A 17,003-nucleotide genomic window follows, 5' to 3' on the forward strand; every position below is an offset into this window, starting at 1 on the left:
GCTCCACAGAAGTATCCTTCACGATCTCTAACTGCCACTCTCTAGATTCCTGGAACAGGTCTGGCTTCTGTCTTTTCTGTGAACTGTTTCATCTGATTACCCTCTGATTTTATAAGCTAACCCATATCCTTTTAGCAAAATGCCTTTTTTGTTTAAATACACAGAACTAGTTTCTGTTCCTTGCAAATCAAAGAGAGACTCTTCAAAAGTAGATGTGATTAGTCTATAGCACAGACTGCTTGTCTAAATAGGTGTTGTTTCACAGATAGTCACCTAATCAAAAGATGTCCTCTTTAGACTGTCAGGCAATCTAAAATTCATAATTTGACAATTTCCTTCACTGAGATAACCACTTCCACTTCTTCATGCACTGTGCATGTTAATGTAAATCCTACTCTTCTCTCTCATTTATTTCACTCCTTATATATAAAAATTACCCTTGTAAAAATATTTATTTTTCACTGAACTGAATTTTCTCTATGTAAATCATGCTGTAAAAGCAAATTAAACCATTTTATAAAGGACGTTCTCTACAAGTAAGTTAAGGCTTTCATATAATAAAAGATACCATAATAGCATGAATAATTAGTTTGGAATAAAAGCCCACAGAGTTTACTACTTTGCAACACAGAGACCAACATATCTGATGAGCAACACTTTGCTAGGTTTCATTATTTCATTCAAATAGCAATCAATTTATAAAGAAACCATTTATTTTAATTACATATTACATAAATATGCAGAACATTTTTTTCTTTAAATCTCTTCATTAAATGAAAACGAATGTTAACAGTTACTGTTAACAAATGTAGGTGAAGATTAATTTGAATACCATAAAGACAGAAGTATGTTTTACATTAATAGATGTACTAAATGTATACTTTGAAAGGTTAGTGAAAGTAAAATGACTTTTTATTTCAATCTTCAATTTCTTCAATGGCTTAAGGTTATTTTACTTTGTATTTAAATACTGATAAGTCATAATATATTTTTGGAATAGAACTTGAATTTGCTCTCCACTGAGAGATTTCCCTAGAGACTCTCTTCAGACAGGAGTGTTATTAGTCTTATTTATTGCAACAGAGGGGACAGAAGAAATTATATTTCCAGCTCCTTTTTGCTACTTTCCTATATTCCATCACATTTTTGTTTATGCTATTCCTCACTGGTTTGAAAGACTTCTTCTTCACACTTTCTGCATAATATGTTGTAATGTCTGTGAGACTGTATCTTTTAAGATTCCTTAAACCTCAGCAACACATTACAGTACACACTTGAATCTGAATTTCATTTATGTTCTCAAAACCAAAGCTTTTCCTTTTTGTCACACTTTCTTGACCTTTTGCTGCTTCTCCACATTTACACTAAACTTACATTTGCCTTCACCCCACCCTTAAATCCCTTTTTCTTCCATTTGTTTCCATCTTAGGATAGTCTATAATTTTGGAATTTTATTGAGTTTTAGGCCTCTTCTTTTTACAAGTCTTTCATCCTTGACATTAGTTTATAGCAAATGAAGCCTATTCTGTACTGGTCATTAATATTATAATATTCTGTGAGGCACTTTGGATATTAAAAAAAACTAAATACCTATTAAGAGAATTATAGCCAAAGACAAGCAAAAATGAGATAACAATATATTTCTAAAATTTTATATAATTCTGTAGATCTATGTTAATGAATGATTAAAGATGAAACTTTAATTTTAGGAAGTCAAGAGTCAGATCACGAGGGTATGCTATTTTCTGCTAATTAATTTTTATTTGACCAGACATGGGAGAACCAACGAAGAATGCTAAATAAAGGTAATGGCATAATCCCGTTTGGGTTTTCAAAAGCCACTCTGCAGGGAAAGTTAAAAAAGAAAAAGGTCAGAAACAGTTTGACCACGTAGGGGCTATTCTATTTTGTAGAGAGATCACGGATGACTCTTAAACAGTAGGAGTGGGATTGAAAATAAAAAGATTATGATAAAAATTTAAAGAACAGAATGAAAAGGACTGATTAATCAATGAATGATTATGGATATTAAAAAAGAAGAAATTTTACTTGACTCTAAATTTGCCAATTTGACTATCTCAGTGAATTGTAATTTTAATCAGAAAAGTAGGAAATACAAATGAAAGATCATGATTTTTAAGAATGTGAGATAATGACTTTAATATCTGACCTGTTGAGTTTGGTCCACCTATGCAGATACAAAATACAAATGGAGGTATCCAAAAATCAGATGGAGTAGGTATCCTCTAAGATGGCTTTCAAAGCTTTCTGCCTGCTGTTATTCATGCATGTCCTTTTGTGATCCCCTGTTCTTGAATGTGGGCTGGACCAAGTAACTCACTTCTAAAACATAGAAGACTACAGAAATGGTGGCATATTAGTTTCCTGCGGCTGCCATAACAAATTTCCACAGTTACCTGGGTGGCTTAAAAGGACAGAAATTTATTCTCTCACAGTTCTGGAAGCCAGAAGTCTGAAATCAAGGCTGCGGAAGGCTGCACTTCCTCCCCAGGCTGTAGGAGAGATTTTGTTCCTTGCCTCTACCACATTCTGGTGGCTCCTTCTTGGCTTGTGGCTGCATCACACCAATTCCTGACTCTGTCTTCACAGGGTCTTCTCCTCTGTGTATATCTCTTAAGGATACATGTATTTGGATTTAGAGTTCATCCTGGTTAATCCAGGATGATCACCTCTAAAGATCCTTAATTATGACTGCAAAGACTCCTTTTCGAAATAATGTCACATTCACAAGTAGTACAGGTTAAGACCTGAACATTTTGGAAACCACCATTCAACTCACTACAGATGGGATATTACTTCGTAGATTTGGTTATAAAAAATGTGGCTTCCACCGTGGGTGTTCACTTTTGCTCCATCTTGGATTGCTTGTCCCACGGGAAGCCAGATTCCATATCATGAGGCAGCCTTGTGAGGAGACTGAGTCCCTGGAAGTAAACCCTTCAGCCCCAGCTGAGCTGTGAATGACTAGCTCCAGCTGACAGCCTGACTGTGACATCATGAGAGATCTAGAGCCAGAGGCACCAGCTAAGCTGTGCCCAGATTCCTAAAACACAGGAACTGTGAGATAATACTGTTTTAAGCTGGTAAATTTTGGAGTGATTTATTACACAGAAATGAAACACTAATAGGGAGCACACAAAACTTTCTAGGCTATGTTAGTGATAATTAAGACAATTAAGCCACGGAAATAGATTCGATTTTGCATGTAAGCAATATTTATGGAGTATGCTCTATAAAAATGTGAGTTTTATTTAGATTTAAATTTATATCTATAATTACAAATGATGACTCAATCCTCAAGAATCTTATAGTCTCAGGGGATGACAGACAAGACCCATACTGTGTGTTAGGACAAAGGAATATATATGGTGTTAAGGTATATGGCACATAGGAGAAGGATCTTGTCCAGATTCCAAAAGTCAGGAATGACATCCTGGAGAAGCTGAATTCTGAACTTCTACAAGCTTACTACTCACAGGTATGTATTAACACAGTTCTCTTTCTTTTTAACAATGTAATATATAAGGTACCTCTAACAGGTAAGGATACTTTTCCTATCCATTACATTAAGACTTATAATAAATTTATCTAAGCTTTCAGAGCAAGAACATATATCTGCTTTTGTGAATGCTGGAAAGTCTAAAACTAAATTATATATACAGTGGTTATGAATTCAATCAGCTCTTTACTTCATATTTAATATGTTTTGTTTGGTGTAAGTTATTTTTACTCTTATTATACTTGTACTTTCATTTTAAAAGAACTCAAGTCATTTTGAATAATAAATCAATCCTCAATTACATAAGGGATTGCAATGAAATTTTAAAATGCTATGAGTACTCTAGTGAAGGTTTGAGCAAAGCACAGTGAAAGAGGGCAGAAAAATTCTCAGTGTTCAAAACCAAACTAATTTTACCAACACAAAAATTCCACCTGTTCTATTTTCCCCTTTCTGTTAATGCCATCAACATGCCCCTCTTGCCTAAGTGAAAAAAAAAAACCTTCCCTTAACCCCCCACTGTTTCTACCACTACCAAATGTCATCTATGCAAACCTTGTTTTTTATTTACACTTCTCTCACCCTAACTAAAGCCTCCACTGTTTCTTATTGAATTCTTACAAAATTTAGAAACATTCCTTCTTGGGTAACCTGGAGACTTTATGTCTTTAGGAAAACCTCATCTATTGGTAACCGAGTACCTGCATCCCAGAGTAATTAATTTCCCACTACTCTTTCCTTGAATATGATTCTATTGTTGGACTGTCATGGGTATTATATTCATTTGTTTGTCATGTATGTTTCATACACTACACTATATAAACTCTTCAGGATAGGAATTATGTCTTCATCTTTTTTTTTCTGTAGTTCCCAGCTTAGTACCTGGCAGATAGCAAGTGTTCAGCAAATGTTGATCAAAATGAAAAATAAAAAGCCTACAAATTATTCTGTCTTTCTTTAGGCTGCTCTTTTCTTCATTAGTCTAACACACATATCACTTCTGCATTAAGCTTCTTACAGGAGAGCATGGATCATCCGATTCCCCTGTAATCTTTCCTCTCTGTATAATGATGAAATACAAATAGAAATCCAATCACAGAACATATTTCCCACTACTCTGCTGTAATCTACCCCATCTTTCCAACTTCCTGAACATCCCCTATGTTTTGCCAACCATCTACTTTTGCCCCGGGTTGGCTCTTCATGTAAATACCTTCCAAAGTTCTACCTATATACTCTTAAAAGCACAACTCAGGTGGTCTCTTGTTTGTGAAGAGTTCCTCAGTTCCCAAAGCTGGTAATGTCATCATCACCAACTGTCTTTTCAATTCTTTCTTGGCACTTATTACATCCTACTTATACCTAAGGAACTGAAATGTGTTTTTTATCTTGTCATATTTTATTGAAAGTTAGAAGTGACAAGGAACTATTTCTGCACCATCCTGTTTCTAATGTCCATCATCACCACTACTATCGCTCAACTAATCACAGTACTTAGGCTTAGTGCAATAAGTTTCCTGTAAATATTAGTTGAATAAATGTATACTTGCTATCATTTATAAATGATGCATTTTTAAACAGTGTGGCAAAATTATACATACAAAATATTTACTTTTCTTCTAGGCTTAGTTATGTAAGGGAATATATTTGCTGAGGATTTGTGAGTAGGGGAAGCCACTGCTTGCAATCAAAATTTTGAATTTTGAATTTTTCCTTCAAAGCAAACAAGGTTTTGTTAGGGAAATTCTTTTAATGAGAAAATAGTAACAATTATTCAACAAACATTTTTGAAACTGGCTAATGAACACTTTAACTCATTACCACCTTCTGAAGGTAAACTCAGCAAAGAGAATAAAAAGTCTTTAAAAGATCATAGTCATTGAACCAGGGATGCTAATTTTAGTAACTCTACTAATGCAAAGTGAGTGATGTATAGATCATTATATCTATAAGGATCTTCACACTAAGAACAAATACACACAACCTAAAAGTATTTTAAATCACTCATGCTATATATTAATAAATATAATGAAAAACATGAAACATTAATTCATACTCTCAAAGAACAGAACAAAATTAGTTTGTTACAAAAGTAACAAATAAAATCAACAAAGAATGCACATAATATTTCAACTTGTTTTAAAAAGAAAAACCAACAAAACAAACATAAAATGATATAGAACAAGATGATGGCAAAGGTTATTTTCAGAAAATAGACTCATTGGTGCTTTTAATTTTATTTTACTTTTCTGTATTTTATACAATAAGACTATATTTTTTAATTCAGCATAAAATAAAAGCATTTTTATAGTTTCAAATCTTTTTCTGGAAGTGGTGCAGAGTATATAAACAATCATTTATTCTTACCTGGGTATGCTCAAATATACTTGAAATATTAGACACTTGACTTTATATAGCTTCTATCATACAGTTGCCATCAGATTTCTTCTTATACTACTTTTTCTCCTCTGTATATCAGATGGAATCACATATAACTAAAAATAAAATTAAAATTGTACTTAGTAGAATTAATCAATAATTACATTTGTTCATTTTAATTTAGAGGTTATAGTACCTCTCAATTCTAATTATGTTTTTTTGTGAAAGTTCAAGAAAATTACTAAATACTAGGAAAGCAATGATAAAACGTCATTTTTTTGAAAAAGTTGTTACGGATTTTTAGTATTAAGTAACAAGGTTGTTAGATAATGTGTTAAATTTTTAACTCATACATATGCTGCTACTAAAGCACAGTGATAGTTGACAACGTATGCCTTTCTCCCTCGAGCTGTACATCTAGCCCCAGCTATCTCTTTCTCATATTACCTAATTAGACTAACCAAGAACATACCCTGTTCATGATGATTAAGAAGGTGAAACAATTTTAGCAAGCACTGATTTATTTTCATTTTCATTCCACTTCGATGGCTATGGAGAGGCATTTAGATAGCTTATCCTTCTACTCATTATCATGCCATAACTAAAACAAACATATCAATTGGTTAAGTAAGCTTTAGAATTTTTATTACAACAGACAAAACACAGCTAGACACAAAAGCACACATTATGTCTTCCCTTAATCTGGTCATTTCAAATCTACCTCTGACATAAATTCAGATAGTAGCAGAAAAATTCACTGAATAGGATCTTCTCTTCTTGCCAAAACACCAAAAAGAGCTCTTTCTGTTTTATTCAAAATGGGAAGGAAACACAGCTAACTTTTTTGTCTTTTGTCCTGTTCCCTACCGTAAGTTTGATAAAAGCACCTTGATACAAACATTGGTGATGCCAGATCTATATTTTTTGCTTTCTCAAATAATAGGCAGATCTCCATGCTATTAATATTTTATCCCTGTCTCTGTGTTTGCATCTAAGTCATCTGAATATTCTGAAAGCTATCTTTTCCCATCTTAGCCACAACCTTCTTCAGAAGCCCATTTATCTATTTGTTCATTCTATTCTTTTCCATTTTCTAGCATAACTTTAGAGAGAAAGAAAGAAAGGATTTTAGTTTACGTTGCCCAAGAGGGAAACCCTGAGGTAATAATTCAAGTGCAAGAAGTCTGTTTGGGACATGATGCCAGGAAACACCAGCAGGGGAGAAAGGAAGTGAGACAAGGAGTTGAAGACGTCTTAATACAGGGAACATTAGCTGGCCCATTAAAACTGTTGACACATGCATCTTAATCTGGCTGAGGAAAATCAGACATCCAATATAGAAGATACCCGTCAGATATATCTGACCTAAAGAATTAGAGATAGGATATTTATATACCAGCTCTCATTAGTCATTAGCTGAGGGCTGCTCCCAGGGGCATTAATGCCCTGGCACTTCCAGCCCGCTTTGATTGGCGAAATGGTGTCTGGTGGCCAAAGAATCCCTTAGGTAAAGAAAAGCAAGGATTGGCATTGGAAATTCTGTCAATTTGAACAGCAGTGATAAAAGAGAAGCTTATAGGCAGATCATCAACAACATCTACATCTACAACAAAAGGCAACAATTTTAAAATTTGAATTTAAATATTAGCACAGTATATTTTAAGAACATTTATAGATATTTAATAAATTTAATGAAAAATGTTTGCCTACCCAGCGATGCTATTATTTATCAAATCATATGGTATTCTCTTAGCATTTACTGGATCTTAGTGTGTATGAATGATACAATTCATTTTATCTTTCTGCAAAATATAAAGGTTGCATTATTACAGCTTTATTTCCAGCTTGAGAAATAGGTGAGTTCATCCTAGACAGGAAATTTTAAACATGACACTTTGCTACAAGGTAAATGTGAAACTATGTCATAATTTCCAGTGTGATTTACCAGATCATATTTTTCTTGTTTGCTTGTCTCAAGTGAGAGGAGAGAAAAGGAGGAACAATATTAGTTATTTTTTTGGACAATAGTATAAATATTTTTTCTATTTATCTTGTGGCAAATATTGGTCTTATGAACAGAATTTAGAGAGAAATCATCCAAGATAAGTAACTGTTAACCAAACTATTCAATAAATCCCATTCCAAAATTTTATGAAAGTAAATATTTTCCTTAAAATGGTCAATTCAACTTAACATCCTATAGTCTATTTCTATCTCAGATTGACTGAAATCCAGTTTTACTGCAGGAAATACTTTTCAAACTAGAATATTTTATGCAATGTGACAGAATAAAGAGCACAAAAATACCCACATCAAAAAAAAAGAATGAACTTGTACCTACTTCTGTCTTTCTTCTTGCCGGAAAATGACATATACTCCAATTTGGATCTATTATTCTATGTCTAATATGACTAGATTTTTCATAGGAAGAACATTTTGAATATTCTTTCAAAGATGAGAAGGGCTTATATGCTGCTCTTTTGAACATTTTTATTTTAAAGTATAAAATCCTGATTTCCAATTCAAATGGTTCTTAAAATTTTAGTGTGAACATAATACAGTCAATTTGATAGTATTTGCCATCATTTATTGTACACTCTCATGCGATTTGAAGATGTATATGAAATTAAATGAAACCAACCACTTCTTTACTAAAACCTTCATTTTTCTCCAGCAGTACTAGTTTATGAAAACATTATTAATACTGCAATATGACTAGATTTTTCCATTTGTTAAGGCAACATTTATGTCTTTAAATATTACATGTACAGTAAACCCAAGCTAAACAAACTAGTCAGACCAAATTGTATTTCCACTTGTCATCATATGAATTATAGACCACAATTTTCATGACCTTAAAATGTTTTGAAAATCATATTTCTCCTTTTTACTTAGGTTCAAGAATTTAACAATATTTCAATCTAATTTGAAAAATGTTGTTAAAAATGTTTTCCTAAATATTCATTCTTTATCTCCTACAGGCTCCTTAATTCAAAATATATAAAATCAGACCTTTGGTTCTGATTTTTTTGTTTTCTTCTTCTTTTCTTTTTTCCATTTATTTATTTGTCTTGTGACTTTAATAAAGTAAATAGTGCAATCCTCACTCTAACTGATCAAGCCAGAAACCTGGCATTATTAATCCCTCTTTTTTTCCTTACCACCTACATGTATTCAAATAAAAATAAATTTAATTCTACTTAACACAACACAACTCCATTTGTCTTTTTTCTCCTAGCCTACACCCTCACCTATCCATCCCTAGCCAGTCATGATTTCTCTAACAAGTAATCTGGCTATGTTACCATATGAACAAATTCCAAATGCCTTAGCATGTCTTTAAGACATCTTCTGAAAAGTCTTCACCCCAATGTACAAAGGGTACAAACAAGGTGAGTTGGGATGATTGTCCTAAGTGGCTTGCGGAAAGCATTGCCTGTGTGTTCTAGTCTTCTCACTGAGGCAGTGGCATACATATAGTCAAAACTATACTCCTGCACTCTAAGGGAAGTAAAATTGGAAAAGTAATTTAGTTAATCAAATCAATATTCGTTGAACACCTACTGAATGCCCAATCCCCAATCATGTTAGTCACTAGTAAGAGGAAAATAAGTCCACATCCTCCTTCACATGTGTTAATGTAATAAAGACTATGTTAATGGCAAGGTCAGCTGCTGCAGAAACATAGAGAAGGTTCAGAAAAGTCTTCTTAAAAAAGATGAAACCTGTAAACCTTCAGTTCACAGAAGCTGTTCAGTGAGAATGTTGGGGAAGGCCACACTTGGCAAAGAGAACATCACATGCAAAGGCAGGGGAAGGCCACATATGGCAGAGGGAACATCAAATGCAAAGGCACAGGAATAAGGAGGAACATACCACCTTCAAGGAGAGGAAATGAGTTGGTATATATGATTTGAAATTATAATGCTTATAGGAGACTGTTTTGCATAAAACTTTAGTGATATGGTGGGGCCACATCAGGAAATCTCCTAAATGCCATGCTATAAAATTTGGATTTTACCTTAAAAGTGACAGAAGTATGATAGAAAAGGGAAATAGTGCAATAAGATACGTTTTGGGAAGCTCATGTTGCCTGTATGGCTCTGAAGAGACCCAGAAGTGAGGCGTTTGAGAATAGCAACCCCTTAAGAAATTTGTGTGTATTTGTTAGATGGTTGATACAAAATAGAAACAGACTCAAGAGATTCATGTTTGTAAGAAGTAAAACTAGAAAGGTCCTTAAAACCTTTGAACAAAACAAAGACAACTTTGATCCTGGGTTTTTCTAGCCCCAGAGACATCAGGACCAAGAATTCACATCATCTGTTATTTTTCCATGTGCATTCGAAGTTCTTTACTCTCAGCTCAGTATGGTAATGAAAAAAAGTGACAGTGGATGAGCCATGACAAACTCTTTCAGAATACATAAAAATTTTAAATTTATAAATTTAAAAACAAATTCAGTCAGTTCTCTCCTCCACATTTGACAACAAACTTTTAGCTGTGCTTTGAAGCTGTCACTGGCAGGAAACACTCCTAATTAGGAAAAGTAAGAGACCAATTATCAAGTCATTCACTCTTTTTGCCCAAAGCAGTGGAAAATACAGTCACTTTCCATGAAACTTTTGGTTATGATATTTTTCAGTCTAAATGGGTTATTGTAAAGTCTTTGCTCTTTTTTAAGATTGACTCTTTAAAACTTTGATCTCTCAAATATTAAGTGCCTTTTGTGGGAAACACAGTATAGGCACCGAGATGGATCGAGAGTTATGACAACTGGCCCCAGTTTAAAAATTCACCTGAGTTAATGAATGATATATTTCATCTAATATAATATATGAATGAATGAATAATTGCAGAGTGAAACTATTACCAGGGGTAGAGGAACTTTTATTAATGGAATGGGAATTTGAAAAAGAAAATAAATGTGACTAGAGAAAGGGATGACAATCCCAGCAATATTTCAAAGAAGTGAAAATATATGTATGTTTAGAAATATAGAAAACTTAAAAATATAGAAAATTATAAAAAGAAAATAAAAATCATCTATTTAAGATAAACTAAACATAACATTTAGTTATCTTCTAACCAGTCTTTCTCTAAAACTGAAATTGTACTACACATACAATTTTGTTTCCTGCCTCTTTTCACCCATAGTGCATGCATATTCTTATATCATTAAATAAGTCTTCAAATAAATAATTTAATGTTAGCATAACATGCTACCATATCACTATAACTTTGGGGGGTCATTCTAATATTCCATTAAGAGTTTTCCATTTTTATACTATCTATTAATAAAAAACACTGTGATGGGTAGACTTAGAGAGTCACATAGTGACTAAAAATGTCTGACTGTTGTTAGCCTGGCAAGTATTCTAAACCTGATTCACTTTGGGCAGGATATGCTTCTGTTTCCTCATCCGTATCACCTAACATAGGGTTGCTTTAGGAAACAAATCATTTCAGAGTTTGTAAAACACATAAACACTTAAAGTTTGAATGGTGTATTCTAAGTATATAATACATTTTAGCTATTATATTAATATAAACAGTAACTTAAATTTCTGATTATGGAGACAAAAGGTAATGGAAATTACTGGATCAAAATCTATATGTAATTAAAATAATTTTCCTGCAAAACTGGGTGAATTACACTCCCAGAGCAATGAAAAAGTATGTAAATCTCATCCCAATCTCCCCAGTGCTGTGCACATCAGGGTTTTTTAAATTGATATTAATTCAATTGAAAAATTAAACAATAACATAAAAAACTGGTTCATAATATTGTTTTTCATTTGCATTTGTTTCTTTTGTGTACTATTAGCCTTTTGCCCATTTTTCCTATTAATTTTTTTGTGTTTTTCTCAATTTTTTATTGTATCTTTTATATAATAATGAAGTATATGGAGTAAGAGAGAGGAATTTTTTGTTTGCCCCCTTGCCTTTTTTTTATTTGCTTTCGTCTTCTCCCTCAGTAGTAAGACAAGTTTTCCTGGGATAGGTATATAACGGAAAATAAATAAATAGTAAACAACTTTTAATGATTTTTATAAAAATTAGATTAATATGTGTTTATTCTAGAACATTTAAAAAAACGTTCCCAAGATTCATGCTTTCTTTTCTAAGTGCTCAGAGACAGTGAAAGAGCAAGAGAAGAAAGAACAAGGGAGTCAGATAGTAAGAAAGAGCAAAAAAAGCCAGAGACAAACAAGAGTGAAAGCTAAGGGAAAAAGAGAGTTTCTATCTCAATTAGTAATCAAAAGTTCTGGGATTTATTCTTGTCTAGGCCAAAAGGTGAAGGTGACAAGCACATCCCTAACCAATCAGAGAAGCACTGACTGGCTTAAGACAATCGGGTGCATTCCAAGACACGTAAATATGCTCAGTTCTCCTAAATCACTTCCACACACCACGACAGGTGAGTTCCACCAAGGAAAATCTGGTCTATTACAAACACCGTGTTACGTACATTCACAAATAAACACTAACTACACATCATGTGAACTGAGAAAGAAACGAGATAATCCACACACAGCACTAATCAAAGTGCTTGACACAAAAATTTTAACAATTCACAATAATTATTTTTTGCTGGTTTGCTTAAAACTCTCATACTTTCACATTACTAATTAAACTGTAGTACATATCTTTGTACATAAAAGTTTGTTGTGCCCATCTCAAATTATTCCTTTATTGTGGCTTCCTAAAGGTGAACTTTCTGTCAAAAAGCATATTTGATCTTTTAGGTATTTTAGTGCATATCACCAAGTTATTTTCTAGAAAAATATATCAACATAGATTTAGACTAATAGCATATGACAATGCCAAATTTAAACCACCCTTGCCAGGAATGATCTTTCTAATCTTTTGACAATTTATTTGATTGTCAGAATTTTTTTTCTTTTTCTAAAATGTACGCTTGCTTAACTGCCAGTGAAGTATTAGTATAATTAATTTTATGTGTTTACCTTATTAAATGCTTATTTTATAATTTTTATTATCCTTTGGTATGCTTTTCATTTTTATGATGTTTTAATGAGGTTTTCTGAGGTTTCGATAAAAAATTCAAAAAACGGCTTATGGCCTTTGAACTTTTTGTTCCCTCTGACTTGGTTGCTCTTCTCACAGACAATTACATTCATTCACTCAATTCCTTCATTAGATCAAGAAAGGTTGGTTTTTACTTTGGAATCTCCTTTCATGTCATTGTTATATATTTTGCCCACAAAATAATGTAAATGCTAATCCTCACATTAAGACCTTAGCTATGAATTGGTACAAAGGCATTAAAGCAATGAAGTCATTATCATAGGTGTTAAAAAAGTTTGATGGTTAAAATGTTGTCTAGTATGTTTTATAGATTTAATTTATTTATTTTTTTGTAATTAATCCTCTTTTTATTTAGTTTATCATCTAACACTTGGATTACAGTTGACCCTTGAACAACAATGGGTATGAACTACACAGGTTCACTCATAGGTAGATTTTTTTCAATAAATAGTCAGCCCACAGGTTTCACATCCTCAACTAAACTAGTGATCAAAAATGTAGTATTTGTGAGATGTGAAACCCATGGATACCGAGGGCCGACTCTTCATATATGTGGGTTCCACAGGGTCAACTACGGGACTTGCGTATGTGCATATTTTGGCATTCATGTGCAGTCCTGGACCCCATCCCGGCAGATACCAAGTGTATTTGTAAAACACTGCAAATATGGATTTCAGCACCAGGATCTTTAGAAACAGAATTTTTCCAAATATTTCCCATATTTTAAATCCATTCCTTCCTTCATCTGAGAGGATGAAAATTATGAGTCACTATTCTTTACTGTAGTATTTTAACAAATTAAGAAAACACGTAGATGAATAAAAACTTATTTATACACCTATGCTAAAAGCCACCCTTAATTTTTATATTATTATCAAAAGCTGTAAAACTAAGTAAATAAATTGCAGTATTAGTGGAAATAGAGCACCTCTTCAATAAGGGCTCTAATTAAGCATTTTTGTAAATAGTTACACAATAGAGGCTATTCGAATGAATGAAATCAAGAAACTGTGGTTGATTCCTTAATGGAAAGTTGGGCCAGAAAGCATTTATATACTTGGATTACATAAAAAGTCATTAGTTTAATTTTTCCTGTCCTGTGGAGTTGAATTTGATTCATGTTAATATCCATAAAGTGCATAACGTATTTAAAAGCAAATTTCAGTAAGCTTTTATTCAGTCTTCCAATTTTCCACTGCTGGGGGAGGCACAGGTCAGGAGCTTTCCTAATCCTTGTTTCTATTCTAAATTAATTATAATAGCACCATAATTGGATATAATTTAACTTAATTATACAAACACTGTGCAATAAAATCCGGAATATCTTTCATATCAATATACTTAAGCACAAAAACAGTATTAAAATGCATCTACTATTAACCATATATCATAATTGTTTTACAGATGAGGACACAGCCTCAGCTTATGATACAAACATCACTAGTATTTTATATGATGATTGGTTATGTTGGAAGGTTTTTCTTCAGCAATCAAGCATTTTCAGTATAAATGTTTTGCAGTCATTCTTCAGGTTACTCCAATACCAAATGTTAGCATTTAAACTGCTCCTCTTTTGTTTAGTGGTATTATCACATAATGGTGTGCATTTCACTCTTCATTTAATTTAGTATATATAATATATACAATTCCTGCCACCACCCAACCCCACTTGTCCTACCCACCACCCCCACAAAAAAAAATATTCTAGTAACAGCACCCTGGGTTTCCTTTGCAGACTTACATTTGTTTTTTCCCTTCCTGGTAGTTATGTTTGGCTAAGGGTGACACTAGTGCTAATTCCCAGACTGGCCAAATAAAGCACCATAATCCCAGTCATAATTATTCATTTATGAATAGAAATGTGGACTAAATTAAAACAAAGACAATAAAATAAGCACCTTTTGCTAAAACTAGAAAGAAGCAATCTCTTTCCACTTGAGTTAATTAACTGGAAGACTGAAAGCCTGGTGGCTATTTTGAACTCAGTTTTCTTGCTTTAAAATGTAACCAACTCAATGGAAAACAGAGCGAGGAGAGAGAAATAAATATATAAATGTCTGGATTCAACCATGCCTGCAGCACCACTCTAGAACTTTTGATTACAATAACCAATATATATTGTTTTGCTTAACTCAGTTTTAACTGGTTTTCTGTCCAGTATGATCAAATAATTACCTTCAAATATATATTATCTACTAATGTATAATATACATTTCACTGAATTTTATATGTCTTTCCCCAAATTGAGCTAACATTATCAAATAATAAAAGGCCAAACTGACTGATTGATATGTTGAAGGAAATGAAAAGTTTCCTACAAAATTGTTATTCAGCTACTCTTTTGGTGTTTGGAAAACATTTGCTGTTGTCAGAAGCTGGAAAAGGACATGAATTTTGGATAAGCAGTCATTAGATTTTTCAGAATTAGAAGGAGAGAATTTATATACTTTAAATTTTGTATGTTTGCTTAAGACATGATGTAACATAGTTTTTCATCAAATTTAGATTGGGATCTTATATTAATCACATCATCACTTCTGTTGAAGATAGAAGAGGAGATCAATTTTTAAAACTGTAAACAGATCTAGGAGAGGTATGAACAAGTTCATAAATCTGGTATGTGTTAGGTGATGTGGACTATTTCCTAATTTAAAAATTACACAAAGATGAATGATAGCTCTTCATTCCCAATGAATTAATGTAATATTTTGCACTGTGGGTAAATATAGAACTCACTGGCAGCTGAATAAAATTATTTCAACCTGATTCTGCTTTAGTAAGTTATTTTCTTATTTTTCTGAAGCTTTTCACAACAACAATAGCTAAATAAATCCTTTTTGTCTTACTAACTGGTCACAGGTCTTCTATAGTAATTACCTGCTTTGACACTTGAATTTTTATAGCATTTTATCACCTAAGGATTTGATATCTACTATGTGATATCTGAATGGTCTATCAAAAAATAAACACTTGACCTATCAGTGTTTATAGAACAGGAAAAGTAAACCCATCTTTATCTTGTAAGAAATTTAAGGAAATATCAGATATCTGGGTCTGCAATTTTACAAGTGGAGACTGGATGCTGATATACATCACAGCATCACAAAATATCATAAAGTACCAAAAAGTTCTCACCAAATGCCAAGTATTAAACAAATAAATGTTTAGCATGTTAAAGCTCATTTCTCTTCATTTTTCTTTTGTTAAAAATGATGACCATTTTCTTTTTCTCTTAAATAGATTCAAATATATTATACTATCTCAATAAGCATTGCTCTCGAAAGGTACCTGATCCCTCTCCAGAATTTTTTTTTCATTTTTCCCCCTCTGTTAGAACTTAGTCCCACTTCAAAAAGAATTCAATAAACTGTAACCACTGAAGAAAAAGGCCATGCATTATAAATACATTTTAATCATTCCATTCCCCAGCCCCATAGATATAGACAATGCTATAAAATGAATACATAAAACACTTATAATAAACAAGAATTGTATTTACCCAAGCTTCTTTCTCTTCAACCTTCTCCATTACACACTTTCCTCAATGGAAGGGAATTTTTTTCTATCTTACCAAAACTTTGAAAATATCTCTAAGTTCTTCAATTATTCATGACACATGAAGACAGTTTCCTGTGAGCAAAGAAGACTGCAATCATCTCATTTGAGCTTAGTCTCCCAAGACCCAATGACATAGTTGAGCATAGATATAGCAAAGCCTACTCTTTGTTCACAGATTTATTAGAAGAATAAAAGGTGGTGGAAATGTCAACATAAAAACATCAAGTCTAATTTCATTTGACAATTAAATATGTTACATGGAGGTTAGGTCAAAATAACCTATAGAGCACTTACAACATAATGCTAGTAATATCTATTCTCCCTCTCTCGGGGGTATTTTCAAAAGTGTTCATGTATGAAAACACTTTCAAAACTGTAAGCATTATACAAATGTCAGATCATGTTACCAGCCACAAAAGATGCATTCCAGGAGAAGTTATGGCTTGTGCTGAAAAGGTAAAATTTACAACCAAATTTCCCTTTTCCAACAAGA

General features: G+C 32.7%; 1 protein-coding gene across 3 annotated transcripts in view; it reads right to left on the reverse strand.

Moving 5' to 3' along the window:
* GULP1 (GULP PTB domain containing engulfment adaptor 1) overlaps nt 1-17,003 on the reverse strand; it is a 251,733-nt gene that overhangs the window by 160,677 nt on the left and 74,053 nt on the right. For all 3 annotated transcript variants that reach the window (XR_006736738.1, XM_045558710.1, XM_045558711.1), the window contains exon 2: nt 5,888-6,015. The gene's annotated coding sequence lies outside the window, so the exon portion shown is untranslated. The remainder of the gene's footprint in view (nt 1-5,887; nt 6,016-17,003) is intronic.

This window comes from Lemur catta, chromosome 8 (genome assembly GCF_020740605.2).
Source record: "Lemur catta isolate mLemCat1 chromosome 8, mLemCat1.pri, whole genome shotgun sequence".
Classification (NCBI taxonomy): domain Eukaryota; kingdom Metazoa; phylum Chordata; class Mammalia; order Primates; family Lemuridae; genus Lemur; species Lemur catta.